At 39.6% G+C, this 6,000-nt stretch overlaps 1 protein-coding gene across 2 annotated transcripts in view; it reads left to right on the top strand.

The window, feature by feature from the left end:
- The first annotated feature begins 2,013 nt into the window (after positions 1–2,013).
- Positions 2,014–6,000, top strand: part of LOC112104316 (zinc finger FYVE domain-containing protein 9) — a 70,935-nt gene continuing 66,948 nt past the window's right edge. Inside the window, exon 1 of one of the 2 annotated variants that reach the window (XM_026651835.2) lies at positions 2,014–2,111. The gene's annotated coding sequence lies outside the window, so the exon portion shown is untranslated. Of the gene's footprint in view, positions 2,112–3,314; positions 3,357–6,000 lie in introns of those variants that run through there. The other variant, XM_024196554.3, reaches the window with a different exon arrangement.

Here is a 6,000-nt window from a genome sequence, read left to right as displayed (position 1 = left end):
ATGGCTCTCTCTATATAAATATGTTGCATTTATATTTGTAAATGTGCATTGATTTTTGGGTTGACCTTCATGGATGTTCCAGTGTACGTGGTATGGTGTAAACAAAGGAGCATTTTGGACTGCAGGGTAATATTCTAAGAATTTTCTTTGGAGGCTGGTGGCAATACTTCGGTTGTGTTTCCTTCTCCAGGTTGAACAATTAGGAAAAAGTTAAATTTGGTACACAGGAAAAGGGACTAAAGAAAGTAGATTAGTTCTACTGTTTTCACATTTTATTCTTATAGCTATTGCCCTGCATGCCCCAAATATTTCCTCTGTGGGAGACTTGTTTGCTTCAGGGGATTGGTAACAGAATATGTGATTTTTTTCACCTATAGATTGTTGGTTCTAATCCAGTTCTGATTGGTAGTGATCAAAATCTGTTACTATCAGATAGCAGTTTGGTGGCCCACGTGAAATGCATTTGGTGACCAGGGTTTGGTTGACAAGTGTCCACATCACGTAGCATGAACAGAATTGTTACTAAGTGGGTCCCACTTTTCAAAATCTCAGCAGAGAGACCAAGAATTGAATGGACCATGGAGGCTGAACTATCCTTTTGCCATCTACAGGGTGATCCTTCAGGTAAGGGAGGGGACATGGTAGTGTAATGGGGAAGCTTGCACTGCTGTCTGTACCTCATCTGTCTGTAGAGAACCTTTCATGCTCATGGAATTCACCCACACACTCACTTCTGTGTATGTATTGTTGCCAATTTACATATCAAGTGATAACACAGAATAGAAGTTCATTTCTTTTCCCCCAAGTTTTTGACTGTCTCCTTAACTTAAGGAGGCAGGAATATGCTTAGAAGTGCTGCAGTACAATTAGCATGCAGGAATGGTACTACCAGCCTATGATGCTGTATGATTTTATTCCAGACTTGTAAACACCACTGTTGTGTTTGCAACTGTTCAATTCATTAGCTTCCTGGAATTATTATTGTGGCATATTTCTGAAGAGAACAATAAACAACCCTGGGAAAATAGTACTGCAACACTGAACATTGTGTTGGTCCATGGAGAGTTGTATTTTTTTAAGCTCTTTCCATTTCAGTGGGGTTTTGTAAGAGTCTTTTCAAGCTGTGTCAAAGTATTAATAAACATATTACATGTTAGGCAGTTGAAATGCATTAGAAACAATGTCAACACACTTTAAAATATGAGCTCCTTTTAATTGAGTCCTTGTTCTATTTTAGGCTAGTCTTGGCAGTTGGTCATGTACTACTGGTTATGCGCCCTGTGTGCACGGATAGGTCATACTCTTGTGTTTACTACTATGATGCAGCCACATGCAAATGAAAACATGATGCTATTGAAGATGTTCTATTCAGAAGAGTAAAATACTTTTTCTAGGGATGCTTGTTCTGTTGCATGACCCCCACTGTTAAGGGGTGATGCGATGTTGTGGTGGTAGATTAAAAGCCTTTAGGAAATTGAGAGAGACTGGGATTGTAGGAATAATTTGGCATAAACACAGTTGTTTGGCAGTAAAAAAATCAGCAGGAAGCCGTTGGGAGGAGTTTCAAGAATTCTGAGTGTGAGAGTCATGAGTTGTTAAGTATCAAATCTAATGGCTTTTATTCTTGGAAGGCTTAATGTAATATAAAATAATTAACTTTATAGTAGGTCCATAAATTAGCATTACAGTCAAGGTCATCAAGGATACAAGGACGACTGCAGTTGGTGCCTCATTCTATAGGTTTACAATTAAATGAAGAATAATTGTAAGCAGGTAGCAACATATCCGTTACCACTGATCTCTTCAGTCAGAATATTTCTGCTACTGCCCTCCAAAGCACATAGATCCTTGAATTAAAAGCTGCAAATACAAACTCAATCATTTGGAGATTTGCAGCATTTGCTGAATGTGCTTGTGCTAGCTGCAACAAACTTCCTGTATTGAGAAAACATGGTTCATGACAGAATTACCAATCTTAAAGTCTGCTTTTCTTTTTTTCTTTTCAGAATCAAATAGAACGTACTGATTCAGCAGAACTGGCTGATTGTGCAGCAGTCGTCATGAATAGGCACAGGGTCATCTGTTTCTTAACACATGTATAAGATAAAAAGGTAAGAAGCAAGTAAGCGTTGTTGTTAATACAGTTATTATATAATGCTATACTTCGTTAATACTGTTATATAGTATTATGTAGATCCAGGGTAGGCAACCTGTGGCATGCATGCCAAAGGCGGCACGCGAGCTGATTTTCAGTGGCACTCACACTGCCCGGGTCCTGTCCACTGGTCCGGGGGGCTCTGCATTTTAATTTAATTTTAAATGAAGCTTCTTAAACATTTTAAAAACCTTATTTACTTTACATACAACAATAGTTTAGTTATATTATAGACTTATAGAAAGAGACCTTCTAAAAACGTTAAAATGTATTACTGTCACGCGAAACCTTAAATTAGAGTGAATAAATGAAGACTCGGCACACCACGTCTGAAAGGTTGCCGACTCCGATGTAGATTATGATCAAGAAATAGATTACTTTAAAATGAATTAAGAATCTATATGGGGTGCAAACTCAGTTGTATGAATTAGATGATTTAATGATTTCAGACTTGCATTTTCCCTTTCTTTTTATTGGGATTAAGTTTATTTTAGAACAAGGTTATGTTGTTTTTTTCACAGCCCCCAAATCTGTCTCCCTCAGGCTGTGCTGAGGGCAGATTTCATCATCAGCTACAGACATATTTTAGCTCTCTTAACAAGCCATTCATTACGCTTGAAGTGCTTGACTCCTCCTTCTTCCCAGGAGAAAATTAGAAAGGTCACTACTGTGTCCTGGAATAGAGTGCAGACTTGACCAGCACTGCTAGGGGTTGAAGCAAGTCCTCAGGAGCATTGGATCTAACACATTACTTACCTGAGTTGATGTGCAATCCCCTGTAATCATGCTGTCAAACAGTGACATTGCCTGGAATCTGAAACAGACAGGATAAAAGAGCAACTTATATATATTTTTTTCATCTGATCACAGACATTGCAGTTTTCACCTCAGGAATCTTACATTTGTATTTGTGATCAGGTCTATTGTAAATCATTCTAGTATTGTCTGGTAAAGTTTAGTGAAATTTATATGTTCACAATTAATCATTGAGAAGGAATGGTCTGAGCACAGGACGGGGAGACAAGAATTCCTGAATTCTTATCCTGGTCCCTTTTATGTTGGGTTTTTAGGCAAATCCTCTAATCACATTGCCTTATTTTCCCATCTGTTAAACGTGGATAACAACATTTACATACCTTCCTTATACAGGTATAGTAAGGTGTCAATGTCCATAGAGCCCTTTGAAGATCAAAAATACTATGTAAGTCCAAAGTGGTGATGTTGCTTTCTATCAGTAAAGTTCTGTCATCATTTCAATCAACACACTTTTTCCCGCCCCCCAGGGCTAGGTAACTCTGACGTATAAAATTCGTTCTGAGTCTTATTTGAGAAGTTGGAATAAAAGTGTCATCCACATAGTATTTTAATATAAATTATTTTAATATCATGATATCAATCAGCTTACTGTGTAAGTTACAGAGGAATAAAAAAGGCAGTGCTTTAAAATATTCTTGTTAAATATGAGTCTTCTGGGAGCCAGGAGGGGAAAATGGTTGCTTAGATCTGGAGCTGCTGCTCAATCCCACTAAAATCCACCAGCATCCGCTATTCTGAAGCCACAGTTTTTGTCTCTGGGTGGTTCATCCTGCTCTTTAACATCTTAGTAACGGGTGGATTTGCTTTTGAACCTCCATTCCTCCCCAGACTCTCTGCAAATTGCAAAGAAGCAGAGGCTCTCTGAGATCCCAGTGCAGGGCAGTATGATGCCACTCATGGAGGAGGTCTGGATCAAGTCTATAAAATGCTAAAGCAGGTATTTGAAGAGCAGATCCTACTTAGGAAAATATCAGAAGAGATCCCTGAAATTAAAGCCGCAACTACAACACACCAGATCAGTGTGCAAGGGCGGGCTATCCTCCAGGATTGGGGAAGGTGAAACTAGAATCTCTACTTTAGAAGACAATATGGGCTCGTAGCAATCACTACGGATCAACCACAAAGTGTGATCCCAAAGGTATAAAGTAGAATCAACCATCTGGAGAGCCAATCCAGAAGAAATAATTTGAGGATGGTTGTGTTCCCTTAGGAATTGGAAAAGGACAGGCCAGTACATTTTTTTTCTAAGCCTCTACTTGAGATCCTTTCCTTTCTCCCTGATACAGATCTGGACATAGAAAGTGCCCACTGCTGAAGCCCTCAGCACCTAAGCCCATAGCTAATGCAAAACCCATGGTGTTTACATTAAAATTCCTAACATACAATGTGAAAGAATCTATCCTTAAAAAAGCCTGAGAAAAAGGAAACTAGATTTGGAAGGGGCATAAAATAATGATTTTTCCTGACTACAGTTAGGCCATAGTTGGAAAAAAGCCTGTTCACTACGGTAAGGAACCCATCTTGCCTGTGTGTCAAGCCAGATGGAACCATTGGACACTCAGACTCAAATCAACACACCACATCCTGCTGAGCAAGAACCTCGACCAGCTTGGCTCCAGAGGAGACAGTAGCTATATCCTGTCCTCTCACTGGGACACCGAGGGTGATTGATTTGCCTAACAAACTGGGATTTGTCAGCTATCAATCTGGTTTTCCCGACTTCCATTTTTAATGGTTATGGGGTTTTGTTTTACTGGTTTTATGGTTCAGGATGGTGTGTGTGTTTGGGGGGGGGGGGGGGGGGGGGTTGCTGTCTCATTACCTTACTGTTAATGTTTTAAGAACAGCATACCAGTATTGTATTTAGTTTAAATTGCAGATGGTAATGTCAGGTGATATACCAAGAGATGAGAGCAGTATTTCAGTTCTTATGGACCTTTAAATAGCCAGCCATCAAAGGTTGTACACTGGATTTTGGACCCACTTGTCTATAGGAGGTGTTTTGGGTTGTTTGTTCTTGTTTCCCACCTGCCCTCTTTTTTTCTAGTGGACCCCCAAGCAGATATCTGTCTTGTAGGATTCTAACCTTCAATGCATAGCTCTATGTTATTTTAGCCCAGAAACACTATTTAAAATGTATTCAAGCATGATCACACCTCCTCCCCCACCACCACCTTTTGCAATGCTGGGGGAGGGACCCTGGGAATATTTATTTTGCATTCAGTGTGGGTCAGAGGGATTTGTTCATTTGGGCTCTCTCACACCTTTGTTTTTCTTACAGCCGCCCGCCCTACCTCCTCTCAATTCTCTTACTCCATCTTTTCTCCCTTCTCTCCATCTAAACATTTTATGAATTCCCTTAAATACCCTTCATCTTGGATTCTTCTCACCCTACCTGTACCCCTGGGTGTTGATGGGCACAGCATAAGATGCATGTGGGGTTGCTTCCCTTGTGAGTACCTATGGCTAATCTACTTACATGTTTCTTGGGATATAAAAGAAATTGTTAACCCTCTAAAAAGAAAAAAATGTTATATCTCACTTAAAATTGAAAGTTGATATAATATTCCTCCAGGAAACCCACCTAATTGAGTCTGAGGCTGAAAAGCTGAAAAAAGACGGGATTGTTGATGGCGTTTTAGTAATGACTTGGCCAAGTCTAGAGGAGTGTTAGTTCTATTAAAAAAAAACCCCAAAACCCTGAACACACAAATCCTATCAACTGCCAGACATGGAGGGAAGACTGCTAATTGCTAAAGTGCATATGTCTGATGTTACAGACACTCTTGTAAACTTCTATGCCCCAATGAAGATGATTCCTCCTTTTTCAATGAATTATTTTCTAGATTGACTCCTCCCTAGAAAATTTGATTGTAGTGAGGGACTTCAGTGAAGTGTTAGAACTGCTTTTGGACAGATCAGGGAGACCTCCGCTGGCCACACCATTATTGCCCAGATGGAGGAATTGGGGGTATGTCTACACTACGAAATTAGGTCGAATTCAGAAAAGTCGTTTTTTAAGAAATCGT

The sequence above is a fragment of the Terrapene carolina genome, unplaced genomic scaffold, assembly GCF_002925995.2.
Source record: "Terrapene carolina triunguis isolate 2854851 unplaced genomic scaffold, T_m_triunguis-2.0 Scaffold103, whole genome shotgun sequence".
Lineage (NCBI taxonomy): Eukaryota > Metazoa > Chordata > Testudines > Emydidae > Terrapene > Terrapene triunguis.
The sequence above is the reverse complement of the archived record's forward strand: the minus strand, read 5'-3'. Positions and strand labels throughout refer to the sequence as shown.